This window comes from Canis aureus, chromosome 1 (genome assembly GCF_053574225.1).
Source record: "Canis aureus isolate CA01 chromosome 1, VMU_Caureus_v.1.0, whole genome shotgun sequence".
Taxonomy (NCBI): domain Eukaryota; kingdom Metazoa; phylum Chordata; class Mammalia; order Carnivora; family Canidae; genus Canis; species Canis aureus.
In genome coordinates this window covers 43,346,982-43,362,443 of record NC_135611.1, presented here as the reverse complement: position 1 = coordinate 43,362,443, position 15,462 = coordinate 43,346,982, and the positions used below count along the sequence as shown (strand labels likewise).

General features: G+C 41.6%; 1 protein-coding gene and 1 long non-coding RNA gene across 14 annotated transcripts in view; one reads left to right on the top strand and one right to left on the bottom strand.

The window, feature by feature from the left end:
- LOC144313820 (uncharacterized) overlaps positions 1-8,521 on the bottom strand; it is an 85,659-nt gene extending 77,138 nt beyond the window's left edge. Inside the window, exon 1 of the long non-coding RNA XR_013379436.1 lies at positions 8,311-8,521. This is a non-coding gene — a long non-coding RNA (uncharacterized LOC144313820). The remainder of the gene's footprint in view (positions 1-8,310) is intronic.
- Positions 7,473-15,462, top strand: part of SYNE1 (spectrin repeat containing nuclear envelope protein 1) — a 448,999-nt gene continuing 441,009 nt past the window's right edge. For 10 of the 13 annotated variants that reach the window (XM_077897071.1, XM_077897049.1, XM_077897055.1 and 7 more), the window contains exon 1: positions 7,475-7,665. The gene's annotated coding sequence lies outside the window, so the exon portion shown is untranslated. Of the gene's footprint in view, positions 7,666-8,040; positions 8,181-15,462 lie in introns of those variants that run through there. The other 3 variants (XM_077897102.1, XM_077897092.1, XM_077897011.1) reach the window with 2 other exon arrangements.

The window sequence follows — 15,462 nt, the reverse complement described above, 5'->3', positions numbered from 1 at the left end:
ATTGTAGCTGAGACTAGGTAACCAATGGGGAGGTAGGGGCAAATAATGTAGGCTGTGCAAATAATAAAAGGACTTGAGTCTTTAAATAAGATGGAATACTACTGAGGAGTTTTGAGCAAAGGGTGACAGCATTTGATTTATGCTGTGATAAGATTTAACTTGATCCTTATGTTAAGAATGGCCTGAAGTTAAGTGATGATGATCCACAGTGACAGCAGTAGAGCCAATGAGTAATGGATTTTAGATATGTTTTTGGTAATCAAGGGAAAAGTTGTAAGATTATTACATAGAACTCCCATGTACATGTACCTTTCAACCAGATACATTGATCATTTACATTTTGTCCTCTAAATCTGTCTTTCATCACACTTTTTCTGAATCACTTGAGAATATGTTGGGTACACATGTCCTACAACTAATAAATATTTCAGAATTTGTTAACTAAGAACAAGTATGTTCTATAGATATATTTTTAAAAATAGAATCAACATGATATGCTGATTGGCCAAAGGTGAAAAATGGAAAAAAAAGAATTGCTAAGTGTGACACCAAAGCTTTAGCTTTAGCAACTGAGAAGGATGGAGCTATCATGTGAGGAAAGAAGAAACAGGAGTAGATCTGGAAGAGAAGATTACAAATTTAGTTTTGGAAGTATTTTATTTGGGATATCTTTTATACTTCCTAGTGGAAACCCAAGTAGATGATTGGATATTAAAGTCTGGAGTTCAGGAATGAGGTCTTGTCTAGATATTTAATTTAGGAATTCATAGCATATACATGATATTGAAAAAGGAAATATGAATTTCTTATAAAATTGCAGCATAAGATCCCTTAGGAATTAGTGTAGCTGGAAGACAGAAAAGCTCCAAGGATGGAATTGTTGGTCCTTCAGAGTCTAGACATGGAGGAGATGAGAAGAAAGTATCAAAGGAGACCAAGAAGGAGTAGCCAGAAGAAGCAATAACATGAGGACAATGTGTGGTGGGTTCAGAAGGCAAGTGAGGAAAAACATTTTAAAGAAGAGAGAGGGGAGGATCCCTGGGTGGCTCAGCGGGTTAGCACCTGCCTTCAGCCTAGTGTGATCCTGGAGTCCCCGGATCGAGTCCCACATCAGGCTCCCTGCATGGGGCCTGCTTCTCCCTCTGCCTGTGTCTCTGCCTCTCTCTCTCTGTGTGTCTGTCATGAATAAATAAATAAAACCTTAAAAAAAAAGAAAAGAGAGGGAATAAGTCAAATGGTTCTGATAGGTCAAGATAGGGACAGAGACAAGACCATTTAATTTAGCAAAGAAGGAGTTACTGGTAACTAGATAAGTTGGTGCTGTGATTTCAAGAGCAAGGGGTATGAGAGAAATGCCAACAGTGAGTATAGACAACTCCATCAGAGTTGGCTTGAAAATAAGGGGTGGTATTTGGAGTTCAGGTCATGATCAAGGTTGTTGTTTTTTTTAATATGAGATAAATAATAACCTGCTTACATGCTTATGGGAATGAACTAATAAGAGAAAAGAAATTAATGATTCTGAGAAGACATAAAATATCATTGGCAGGAAGGATGGATTGAATATATAAGTGGAGGAGTTAGCCTTAGCTAAGAGCTTGAGGAGTTCATTAGTGGCAATAAAAGACAACTTTGCATATTATATATAGCACTGATGCAGATAGTGCAGATGGTGGTGGGAGCTTCTCAAAATTCTCTTTTGATTACTTAAAATGTTCAAGGAAAATAGGAAGAAAAGTTAGAAGTTGAAAATTTAGATTTGGAGAAAGATGTTGGAAGTTTGAATAAACAGGAGGAAGTATGAAATTTGCTTAGGGAAGTGTCAGGGTGTATTGATTAGAGAAACAAAGTATTCCAGGGTATTTGATTTAGTGATTGTGAATGCAAAGTCCATTTGGGGTGATCGAGTTTTCTCCAGCTGTATTCAGCAGTGTGAGGGCAAGCACCAAGTAGGTAGAGTTGAATTTAAAAAGGTGTGAGGTTTAGCCAAGTGAATAGGACAAAGTAAGAGGAAAAGTAGTTGAGGACAAATGCAAGAAGGTGAATGTAATGATTAAATATGGAATTTAAACCGGTTAAAGAGTAATAAACATAAAAAGGATGATAAGAATGAAAAACAATGGTAGGATCAATAGTCCCCAAGCTGCCATATATGGTTAATGTAGGTTACACACAATATACACCTTAGGGTACCCCTTTCAAGTGGGCACCATTCATATCTGATATTTATGATTTGTATATATATTATAATTATTTTCTGGAAGATGGCATTCAAATGTCTTGTTTTATCAAAACATAGTCTATTATAGTAGTTTCCAAAAGATTAAAGTGAAGTGTCTTGAAAACTCATTAATTCTAAGGCATCATAGGGTATATGGTGGCCCTAACAATGGATATAAGGTCCTGCTCAGTTGAGGGATTATTGGAATTGGAGCACTAGATGGTGTGGTCTGAATTAAAAAAAGAAATGGTCAGAGAATGGGGTGTTAACAATTGATATTATCAATATGGAATAATTGTCATTATTGATAAGGACAAAATCAAAACTATGATCATGGGACTGGATGACTAAAGTAGGAGAGCAACAACAACAATCTAAGAAGAACAGGTTCTGAAGGAATCATAGGGAGAAAGTGGCAAGAAAACCACACTGAGGAATTAATGATTTTATCTTAAAATATATCAGTAAGCTAAATGTTTTGTTTTTTAAAAATAGTCTTAAAATCCTAGCTTTTAGAATTCTAGAACAATATTAAATGAGTCAAAAAATTTAAAAAAATCAGTGTCTTAGACTGCAATTTCTGTGAGTTTTGGTTTAAATAAATGTTTGTATGATCCCATTTACCTTAATTCTGTGCTCGTACTGAACACTTTTGTTGGCAAATAACCTTCATTCACAATCCATTCTATGTTCAGGAGCTGGAAGTTTGGTTCCCTTTCCTAGGGGTTTTGGATGAAATTTGCACTTTGCCCTCGCTCTCACAAGACATATGAAAGCAAAGGAAACACGGAATAATTGCCCCTCCCACCTCGATGGGCATTCATTCATTCCATCCATCCTCATTCATTCTACAATGGCTGATGGAATGCCAAGCTCCATCATCAGAGGGAGCCTCAGAGCAGGGGCATTGTGGTACTGCTGGCCATTTGATGCATTATCTTGACCTCTAGGTGGCAGCAGCAAGTTGCTGAGTTCTGGACTGTACCTCCAGTGGCAGCCACACTAATGGTCACTTCTCTAGCTTTACCAACAACTTTTGAGCCCCTGAATCCCCAAATCAAACCCTCACGTTGTTTTGATTTTTCTTTTAATGAATTTAGCACAATATTGCACTCCAAGATTGTTCCAGATCTACCAAGATGAGAATTTCGTGTCGGTTGGTTGATCTGATTGGGTTTGCATGCAGTGATAATCTCATTCCTATGTAAAACAGAATTCTAAGGAGACAGGTAGGTAGTGACTAACGGTTACTTAAAATAACACCTATAGATGCCTAAAAGTAAGGGCTTATTGAAGTCAAGGATTCAGGAACCCACACTGGCTATTGTTGTGGAATAGAAATGAGACCTAGAGAACTATGGGTAGTTGACCTAGTCAACTACTTCTGACTATAATAGAGATCATAAAGAAAGAAAATGGCAAGACCAAGAACTTTACAGTCTTGGATCGAGGCATGACCAAAGACCCAGAAAGCTTCTAGGACCCTTATGCTTACAGCTGTATTGTTAATATAACCAAAAATCAGACCTAAGATCTATTGCCACAGGCTGCAACCTCATAATGCAAGATGAATTCAAAGCCTTGCTCTTATGTGAAAGTGAAGACATTTACTTAAAGTGGGTCCTTTAATTGGGAAAGAGGCATTTTGGAGAATTTGGGTGAGCTTAGTACTTTGAACTCCAAATCCTTCTGAGGCTTCCTTGCCAGCAGAAGTCAACCCTTCTTACCTGGTCTGTCTTTCATCCCTTGTTAGCAAACTCCACCAGCAGAAATTACTCCAGCCAGACTATTCCTGACTATATCAAGATCTTGAAAATTACAAGTCTCTTGACCTTTAAACAGTAAGAAAGCTATTTTGTTTAAAGTTTCCCTGCTCTTTGCCTAGAAGTGTGTTTTGAAGAGTCTTAAGACTAGGGGAGAGAAGTGGAAGAGAAAATCCAGTTTTGAGCTGCACATGTTCTTGTGCTATAAAGATACACTTCCTATAAGCCCCTAAAGCAAATCCCTTCGATAAATAAACAACATATTTTAATTAAGGCAAGTTTTGGCCTTAGTGTTAACACAATCATATAAAAAAGAAATAATAAAAAAATAAAATAAAATAAAAAAGAAATAATAGAAATAAAAATGATTATTTGCTGAGGCACCTGGGTGGCTCAGTGGTTGAGTGTCTGCCTTTGGCTCAGGTCTTGATCCTGGTATCCTGGGATCCAGTCCCTCATTGGGCTCCTCACAGGGAGCCTCGTTCTCCCTCTGCCTATGTCTCTGGGTCTCTCGTGAATAAATAAATAAATAAATAAATAAATAAATAAATAAATAAAATCTTTGAAAAAATGATTATTTGCTGATTTCATGTGGGCACTAGAACTCTAAATTTACAAATACATATAGCAGAATGATGCAGGCATTGGGAAAAACTGAATTGAACCCAGCCTGTGAATTTTTGCTGTTCTTTAGCACCTCCTATTAATGCAGAGAGGAGATACTGGGGGTCCAGCTGCCATGCTATATGAGAATGTGTCTCTCTGTAAACTAAAAGAGTATGAAGAGAAGACAGATGAGGAGGACTGATGGAGGAGAAAAGTGGATATTGCTACCCTGGCAGCTGTCTCTCAGCCTGTGATGTCCCACAATTATATTTTACTGCTCCTAGGAACTGATATCCTCATCCAATCAGCCTGTTGCAAAGTGAAGTAGAGACTGTTTTCCCTTTATTTGCCAACTTAAGAAGCATCTAGAATAATAGTAATAGCTATAACTATGATCATGATGCATTATAATTATATTGTATTTCCTGGCATCTGGCCACATGCCAGGCACTGAAGTATAAAGTGCTTTCCAGGTATCAACTCATTTAGTCCCCACAATAGCCCTATGAATGAGATATACTGTTATAATTCCAATTATAGGTTTGTAAAATCTGAATTTGTGAGAGGTTAAATTACTAGCTAAAAATCACACAGATAGCTAACGATGGAGTTAGGATCCAAACGTAGGGCTTTCTTGCACTCAAACCCAAGTCTTTAATCATTTTACTATTCTGACTTCCTTTGGCCACACATGGCCTTATGTCCCATATATCTCATCCATTAAATTCCCTTTGAATCCATCCACTGTTTCTACCACCATCTATTATGAATGCTATGATCTTCCTAAGGGATACCGGAGCAGCTTTCTAAATGATCCACTTGTACCCATTTTTATCCCATGTCTTATCTGTTCTCATATTATAACCATATGAAACATTTCAAAACATGAGTTTGATCATGTTGTACCACCTAGTGAAAACATTTTAATGGCTTCATGTGAAGGCTCATCAATTCAGGCTGCTCTTTCAGGCCTGCCCAGTCTGTCCTTCATTCCTTTTGAGCCTCATGGGGCCCATTGTTTGCAAAGTTCCATCCTTTCCCTTGCTGTATCTTCTACAGTGACAGTGGACCTCCTCACTTCCTCCAATGCACTATGCCCTTTTCTTCCATAGTCCTTTGCCCATACTCTTCGCTCTGACTGGAGTGCTCTTCCTCACTGCACTCTACCCCTCTTTCACCTAGTTAATGCCAGTCCTCCTGCAGATCACTTCCTAGCAGTCTTCCTGATCATTAAACTGAATTAATGTAATTAATTAAATAAATTCACCACAGGCTCTCATAACACATGCCGTTTCTTGGAGGTTTGGGTTTTATAATTATTTGTGTGCTTCTCTGATGAATGGCTCTATTCCTAATCATATGGTAAGCTCTGTGAAGGCAGGAACTAGGGCAGGTTTTGCTTACCCTATAACCACAGTACTTAGGACAACATTTGGCATAGAGTGTTCAAGCATCAGTTGTTGAATTATTGGGGCTGTAACAAACCTCCCCCGGAGGAGGGGCTATGAAAAAGACAAGCATTTTCCCAAAGTCTATAATGTGCTTAGCCCTTGTGCAGAGGATGGAGATGAGTTGAGAATGGAAAGTTAGCTTATCAGGGAACCAGTGCCAGCCACGGCCCCAGTCTTGAGCCTAGGAGGACAGCGGCTAGGTCTCATCAAGGAGTTTCACTTGGTGGGAGCAATGCTTCAGTCTCAGAATTTACAAGTAAGGCAACAAACACACAGAGCTTTTGAGTTTGTAAAATAGACTTTCTTATCCTGTCTTGGAAAGCCTTCAGTGTAAATTGGCTCTATAAAGATGGAAACCAAGAGGGAGAGCAGAGGCTGATCCTTTTCCCCTGAGCGGCAGGCCTGGAAGCTTGGAACCCAGTCTCATGACCACACAGAAAGAGAGCACTATCTGAAATGACTGCACTCTAGGGCTCTGCAGGTTATCTCCACAGGGAGCTCTGGGAATCCATAAAGAGTATCACCCTGAGGCAGAAGCAGGGTATACATGGAAAACAATTCCCCCAAACTGTGCCCTCTCCAGGCCCAACTTCCTGGTGTAACAAATTCTGCCATTAGAGATTCATTCTTTGGTCTCTAAAAAATGTAAACCCAATAAAAAGGGCACATCAGATTGGTTTATCAGATTCCTTTCAGATATTGCTGTTTTGAGGGGATCTGGAAGAAAAAAGAATTTGAAGAAAATGCACAGCTAAATCATGTAGTGTTGGCAGCAAGTGAGGGAAAGACAGGAAGCAAAGAGAAACATCATCAACTTTATAAGACCACCCTTCCATTTAGCAAATCTAGAGAATAGAAAACTCTTTTTGTCAGATTAAAAATTTGAGATGTAATTATTATTCTTAAGATTCTTGCAACATAGTCCCATTATTTTGGTTGCCATAATCCTGTTGGACTTGGGCTTCATTGCTGGTGAAGGGAGACTGTGTTTGACTTTGCTTAGAGACTATAAAACCACAACAAAATAGATTCTCCTGAACGCTACTAGGCAACACCAGGAACTCAACACCATGGTCGTGATAAATGACAAATGGCTCTGCAATGTGCAGCATGCATATAGGGAGTCTGAAGAAAGTGACTGGTGGTTCTTCTGAATCATTTTAATGAATAACCAAGAATAAATAGAATTAAGATGTCAAGCGCCTTCTCAGAAAATCTAAGCTTTATAAACAACAGCAAAAGTCTATAATCTGACCAATCTCTCTAAAATTGTTCAATATGGATCTGAGAGCCAAAAGGTCAGCTGTTAGGATCTTTTTGAAAGTTGATTTAAAAGGAGTCTGCTAAATGTCCTCCCTGAACTGCATCACTTCCTTCCTGGGACCATCAGGGAACCACCCCAGCCTTTCAAGACACATTCTGCTTAGAAAGGTCAACCGGGCAGCGGGAACCCCAAGCAAAAGTTAGCGGCTAGTGCAGCGCATCTCCTTCCCGGGGCTCTCGACCGTTCCTTCTCCTCGTCTCTCCCCCGGAGGTGGACCCTGTGGAAAGGTTCGCCGGGAGGGTGGGTCACGGCTCGGGTTTGCAGCCGCGGAGAGAGCCATAGGCCGTGCATCTGCAGGAGGTAGGGGAAGCCTGCGAGGGAGCCTCCAGGCCCCCGCCCCCAGCTCTTCCAGGGACCTGCTCCTCCTGGAACGGGGCGCGGGGCTCCGGACGGAGGGCGCGGGGCGCCGGGCCGGGGAGGGGTGTGGCGGCAGGGGTAGTGCCCGCATCCTGCCCGGGGGCTGAACCCTGCGGGCCGACCTTCCCCTCGGAAAGGAGCTTTAGTGCGGGGGGGCGGGGGAGAGTGGGGGGGAGGCCTAAAACCCCAGGGTGCCTCGGAGGGGAGGACCCGATTGCAGAGGGAGGGCAGAGTCGCCGAGCGGCTGGGCGCAGCAGAGAGCGGGTGTGCGAGCGGCCCCGGGGGAGCGCGGCTGCGGATCTGCCGCGGGCAGGGAGCCGGCCGGCGCGCTGCGCTCCGTAACCAGGGCGGCCCGGCTCCCGCAGCCCTGCACGGCGCCCGCGCTCCCTCCCGGAGCCCGCGGCCGGCCGTGAGCTCGCGTAGCTGCCGGGAACCTGGACGAGCCCGGGAGAGTGAAGGTAAAAAGAGAGAGAGAGAGAGAGAGAGAGACAGGTGGAAGGAAGGAGTGAGAGAGGGGGGAGAGAGAGAATACGAATGTGGGTGCAAGCTGAGCAAATTGCAGCAAATTGTAAGCAAGTTTGTACTTACATACTGGGGTTGTGCGTGCTTAATGGGAGGGAGAGGGCGGTGATGGTGGTGGTGGTGTGTGTACGTGTATGATACTCAGGGATGAGGAGATAAGGAGGTGGGGAGCGTCCTCCCTACATCTCGTACGTAGATATCCCTATTAATATCCCCCTCTCGGATTGTCATTTCCGCTTGTGGCACTTCTCTTGGGCTCCAGTGATGCAGAAGCAAAAGGCAGCCACCCTCTTGTTGTGATGGTCGGTACTGTTGCTACTATCAGATGGGAGATGCGGGGCGTTGGACAAAATCTAGGAGCCTCCCTTCCTCCACTCTCGACTATTTTAGGAAGGGCTTGGGGCGGGGGGGGGGGGGGATGCGGGGGAGGGGAAATGAGTAGCACGGCCCAGGGCTTGGAGACCGTGCGGAGGCCAGGGCTTCAGACTGCTCGAGCTGTCACCGTGCAGTGGCTTCCAGGCGGTGCCTACGCTAGAGGGCAAGATAACTTTCATCTCCTCTCTGGAAAGACACATTGCAGACGGAGATATTACCTTGCTACTGGAGGAGTTCTGTGAAATGGTGGTTCACAGGGCGGCAGGTGCATGGCACAGGGCAGGAAAATAGTGCAGAATAAAGCAGCTCTCAGCCTAAGGCAAAGAAAGTCCATCCGGGAAACGGGGTTGGGTGTGCTGCGGGGGGTGACAGAGTGTGGAGGCTGCAAGTTCAGGCCCAGCCTAGGGGGAAGCATCAGCTGTGAAACCAGCGTTAGCATCCTGGGATGCTCATTTCCGAGCTTTTCAGTGGGAGGTGGAGAACCTGCATGTATCTGACCTTCTGTGAACGTTAAGAAAGTTCTAAGTGAACTATTGTTCTCTCCTTCAGTGTCTGTATTTTTGTCTTCATCTGAGAGCCCCTTTCCTAGAGGAAACATTTGTATACAAAAGCCAGACTTGTGCAACAGACTGTGTAGTAATTTTCACTTAAACAACAGTTATTAATATGACCCACATCTGTATAAAATGCTGATTGAATCATTAGTCATGAAGGTGGTTCTCTCAGAGGCTTGCTGTTTCCCATGATGAAAAAGATAAATCATAGGGATAAAAAGTACCTATTATTGCCAGAACAGTGTAATAAAACACATGGCTATTTTTTTCCTGTGTTTTTGAGTGTGTTCCTTACTTGTGGCAAATTTAGAACAAAATGTACCAGATCAATGCTAACTTAATATGTTTCATGCGGAAAATAAAACCACGTCTTCAGACAAACTCAGATAGTAATATCGCTGGCCTTTGAAACTATTTGCTCAGCTATCACAGTATAGACTCATTTTTATCTCTCTTAACTAATGATTTTTCCCAAGCTGGTTTGTTTCTCTTCTCATTGTCCCCATACAAAAATTCTTGTCACTTGATTCCTTCCTGCAAGGGAGCAGGGGTTGGGAAAAGGTAGTTTACCATTCAGAATCTTGCAAGAATGCCTTGCATTAAATGCGCAGGATGCCACACTAGGACCCACTCTCTGAGAAGTATGCCGCACACACAGCTTCTTGGAAATGAAAGGAGGCATAACTGAACAGGATGTAAGAGGCCCATGGCAGGGCGAGGTTGGTAGTGTTTTCTCAGCTCTAGACACTGCAGCCACACCCCATGATAGGCAATGGGGCCCAAGATTCCCCTGTGAAGGAATCTACATTTCTCCTCCTCTTATATGTGTTGTATGTGTCCCTCCTTGTGATCCGATCTAGCCAGATCTAGTTATTTGGCAAGGGGTGTGATATATACTCTAACAAAAAGAGGAGGAAGGTAACAGATATCGTTGGGCCTGATTTATACTCCAAGTTAAACCAAAAAGAATTGAATAATGACACTTCCTATCTGTCATGCTGGTCAGCTCTGTACTTTGTCGTTTGCTTATTTCTTTACATTTTTGTTCTTCCAGAAAAAGGACCGATTCCTATTTGTTACCCTGTTCATAATTGTGAATAATTCACAGTACTATTCACCGATAGCCCATATACATACATAAGTTATGTATTTATATTAACTCCAGATGTCCCTCTCCTTCTCTACTGCTCAGCCTTCTTCATGATTATTAATTAACACCATTGCTAAAGGATGAATACAGAAAAACAATAATTAAATTTAAAATTAGACACTCATGTGACTCACTCCCGCAAAGGACTTAGAGAGAACGGGGTGGAGATGTAGTTATTAGCTTTTTTATTTTTGTTTAGTAGCGAATTTTAATAGGGGTCCTATTCTTCTACATATTTAGACATCTATTTTAGTAACATTTATGCTTCCTACTCTACTGTGTATCTGTTTGTGTTTTACGGTACATCGTTTTCAGTTAGAAATGAACCACATCATCTCTAGTGGTCACAGGGTTTGCAATTTTCTGCTGTAGTTTCCCAATACCTACAATTGTAGTTGTGCTGGTTTATGATGTGTTCTTAGAGCCCAGCAGTGCTCTTCCTAATGTTTTCTGCATTTCTTTTTAGGACCACAAGCAAGAAACTGCTTTAGCAGCCAGTTGTCCATTCTGCTTAGAGACTGGAGAAGTCGGGTTTTGATGATTCACTCCTGTGCTTCTCACAGGGGCTGCTAAGAAGAGTATGTTGTTCAGATAGGAACATCCTACATAGCAGACAGTATACATTCCCCCTGCATTCTGCGCAATAAATGCAGCAGATGGTTATTGATTGGGTATTCAGTTTGCTCTCACAGTTCCCTGGACTACTCTGTGACAAAACTCACCCTACTTTGTTGTGGTATTATTGATAACATCTCTCTCTCTCTGGATACATAAGCTTTAAGAAGGGCTTATCTGTCTTGTTCACAGCTATTTACTCAGTACTAATGTCCTTTATGAATAGTTTCTCAATATATTTTTGATGTATGAAGTAAGCATGGGCTCTTGATTCTCTGCTAGGCGTGGTAGATGTACTTAGCTGCAGTGCGATCTTCGTTCCTTCTCCTGGAAGGATTTGGAGATTGTTCTGGAACTGCTCATTGGTACACAATCTATCGGTGTCTAGCTGATTCTCCCTTTCCATCCCAGTACTGGACCCCTCCCAACCACCACCCCTGCCCACAATCTCTTGCACCTATTAAAACTTTTTTTCAATTTCCCTGGGAGTAGTGAGCTCGTTGATGGTGCTGGGTCTTCCTCTGACATTCTGGCTTTATAGGTCAGGCCCACAGCAAGAGCACTACTAGGTAATCCGTCAGTTCTTGGAAAGAATTTCAAGTTCTCGTGACCTTGTACCAGTCATTATTTCACCTGTCACCTATGCTGCCATTGGTTTTGGAACTGATGAGGATGCTGGAGAGTGCCTCTCCATTCTGGGTCCATTTCTCCTATTGCAGGTGGAGAAACCGAGGCTGGGGGAAGGGACGTGGAAACCAGTTATTTGCTGGAACTCTGCTACATGCCAAACAATCTGCTAAGCATATTACATCATAATCTTTTTAAATTTAACTTATGCAGGATAAAATTAAACCTAATTTGGCATAAAATATCTTCACTTTACAGATTAAGAAACAAGTGTTTAGAAAAGTTAATTTTTTATTAAGGTCATATGGACAAAACTAAGACTCTGCTCTAGATCTTTCTTAGTCCATAGTGTGTGAATGTCCCGGTACACACTCCCTGTGATTGGCCATTGAGGAATGGTCCATACACAGAACCAGCTCAAACTCACCCAGCTAGTTGGAACAAAGCTAAGCCTAGAACTCCTACCTTCTAATCCCCAGTCTTCTTTTATATTTTTAAATTAAATTTTCAGATCATATGTCCCATCAAGTGAAAGTATCAGTAAAAAACAAGAATACCATAATTTCACAAAGGAGGAAATGTGTGTATACATGGATGATGAAAGCAAAATATTTTATCTTATGTCTGAAAAAGGAAGGATATTGCATTAACTTCTTTTGCAGTGAGGTGGGAGGGGTTTTCTGGGGTTCTCTCATCAAGGGAAAGTATTATGAAGTTGACGCTAAAACAAATACATGTATTGAGGGCCTAGGATGTTCTCAGGGATGTACTTGGCATTGATGGGTGGGATGTCAAAACAAAATGACTTACAGACCATGCCCGCAGAATGTTCACAGTCTACTTAGAGTGTAAGGTTAACCATGATGATGAATGTAAGAAAACTCATATTTATAATAGTATGGATTGTTAGTGCTGAGTCTCTACTGGAGTGTTTAGGGATGGCTTCAAGCAGAGTGTGAGTCCTGGGCCAGGTATTTAGGGACACTTTGAATCTGCTCAGTTGACAGTGCCCCACACAGGGGTGAAGTTGTTCGGCAAGGACATGAGTGTATAAGGCGAAAAGTATTAGAAGTAAAACCTGCATAGCCCTTCTGGCTGCTAAGATCAATTGGTGGTACATGGCCCACAACATCTCAAGTCAGAATCACGAGAGTCATCCAAGAGACTCTGACAACCCCACCAACTGCTTCCTGTCTCCCCTCCCTGATTTTTCAGATTTCTACCCTCTACTCATTGTCCTATTTCAGTCTATCATCTCCTGTCTTGACTTCTGAGATACTTTCCTAACTGATCTTTCTGGATCTTTCAGTCTTGTCTCCTTTAAATACACCCTTAAGAACTGTATCTAGAGGGCAATCCGGGTGGCTCAGCGGTTTAGCGCCACCTTCAGCCCAGGGCCTGGTCCTGGAGACCCAGGATTGAGTCCTACGTCAGGCTCCATGTATGGCGATTGCTTCTCCCTCTGCCTATGTCTCTGCCCTCCCCCCCCCCCCCCCCCCCCGCCGTGTGTGTGTCTCTCATGAATAAATAAATAAAATCTTAAAAAAAAAAAAAAGAACTGTATTTAGAATAATCTAAATTATACTTGGGCACTTAGAGTTTAAATTTCTGCAGAGGATTCCTTTTGCTTCCCAGAGAATCAGGACCAAGCTTGTAAGCATAGCACACAGGGCCCTCAATCATTTGATGCTACCTCCTTCTCCAGCCTCAGCTCCAGAGTGTCACCTGGTAGAGTCCTTCACAATCTAACTCTTGGTACCCCCACATAGAGTCATGTTGTTTCTTGTGTCCATGACTTTGCTTGAACTATTCACTCTGTCTGAACTGTGTCTTTCATATTTTTCTCCTCACTAGACCTGACTCATTTACCAAGACTCAGTTCAGGGGTAGGCTCCCTCCCAGGACACTGAGAATTTTCTGATTATGTTAACAACTTTTTATTTGCATTTTCCATCTCTATATTTGCACTTGCCTGTAGTATTGTTATACTGGTTGTTTTTCTATGTTGTATCTCCCACTATATTCTAAACTCCTCAAAAAATAGAATCTATGTCATATTCATCTTGGTACCCCCAGCATTGAACTCTGACATTCAGAATGCTTTTGTTATACTGTAGAAGTAAGACTGGATACATAACCTGACTTTGGACATAAGCAGAGAAATTCTGAGTGTTACGTGGCCATCATAAGATGTATATATCTCTTATGTGTATATCAAATATATCTCAAATACACACACACACATACGAGAGAGAAGGAGAGAGAGAGTTCAAAATTAATCTATTGTGTAACATGAATGTGAACTAGAAGAAGGTAGAAACATGGTGATCTGTAATGCAGTAATTGAGAGAAATCCTTTTTTATTCCATAATTCTTGATTGATGATAGGAGACATATCTTCTATGAACGTCAGTGCTGGGCAGGGGCTGGCTTGGGATAGCTGAATTAAAATGAATTTCTTCCCTCATCTCTATGTATGTAGTTAGCTAGCTAGCTAGAGTTCAGAAAGTTATATTCTTGCATTTGGAAAACTTAACTTTCTAACAGTGTAGAGGAGCCAGTTGTAAGATTTTAGGCACTTCCCATTGTTTATTCGTCTCCAAATTATGGTAGCTTTTGGATGTAGGCAGGTGGAATGTTTTCCCTCAAGAGATGAAGGCTGCTAATGGGTACACAATTCCAGCAGGGCTTAAGGCCTTAATGCATGATAGGCTAGCCATAAGTAATTATTTCTCCTCAGAGGTCCATTGGAAACCTACACACTGAGAGGTACCTCTCTAGCCCAGAAGCTGCCAAGTATCCTTCTAAATATCTTTTCAAGTAGCCGAGAGAAGTCCGCTTGTGCCTTCTTACCAATTAAGGCTGTTCACTGCACTACTTCATCCTAACCTGTTAAGTGACTAGTACATCCTATCTTGCTCCACTATACTTTTCTGATGCCTTTTCACACAGGACAGCAACCTATGCAATGTTTTGCATCTTTTTCCAGATAGTATTCTAAAATAGGTAGTACCGCTTTGCATTCATGCATTCTAACCAGATACCATGTATACTAGTATTAATAATGCCTTTTTAAAGTCAATTGTAATTTGTATTTAGACTTTTTTATACAACCAATGTCTCATAAAAAATACTGCTTCTATGACCATACATTCAGGTCATGATATAGTTTTTGATAACATCATAGACTCTTTTTGGTTTCTTTTTTTCCTTCCAGCAGATGGACCATCCCACATGTATGTGTTTTCTTTACAGGTTTGCTTTTGCCATCCTCCCCTGCCCCCATCCCATCCTTTTTCTTCACCTTCATCTTAATAAGTGGGAATTGTATAAAGTGTCATCTTGCATGGGGTGCCTTAGTGTGGCCCCTTGGTTGAGCTTCTCTTTCTGGGTGCACGTTCACCCTCTTCTCCTTTCTTCATTATTTATCCTCTCATAGCAAAATCTTCTCTTCAACTAACCTTAGGGTAAGGAAATCCTTGTTCAAAGTAGATGTATCAATATCAAGCTTTCATCAACTACTCTTCTATCTCTTTTTCTTCTTGCCCAGTCCAGAATAATGAACTTGCCCAAAATGGAGAATTCAGGAAGGGGTTAGAAGGGAAATGGCCTCTCTGCTCAGGCCACCCCTACCCTAGCTTTACAACTGACTTTGGAGTCTTTATGGGAAGGAAAGAAGCTATATAATATCCATTTTGACTTCTAAAATCAGAATATTTGAAACTCACATTTTTAGAATGAAATACTTTGATATTTTTAGTGTTTTAATTCAGCAAATTGTTATTAGGAGTTAAGATTTTTTTAAGTTATTTTTATTTTTTAAAATTTTAATTCCAGGGTAGTTAACATACAGTGTTACATTGGTTTCAGGTATACAGTTTGGTGATTCAACAATTC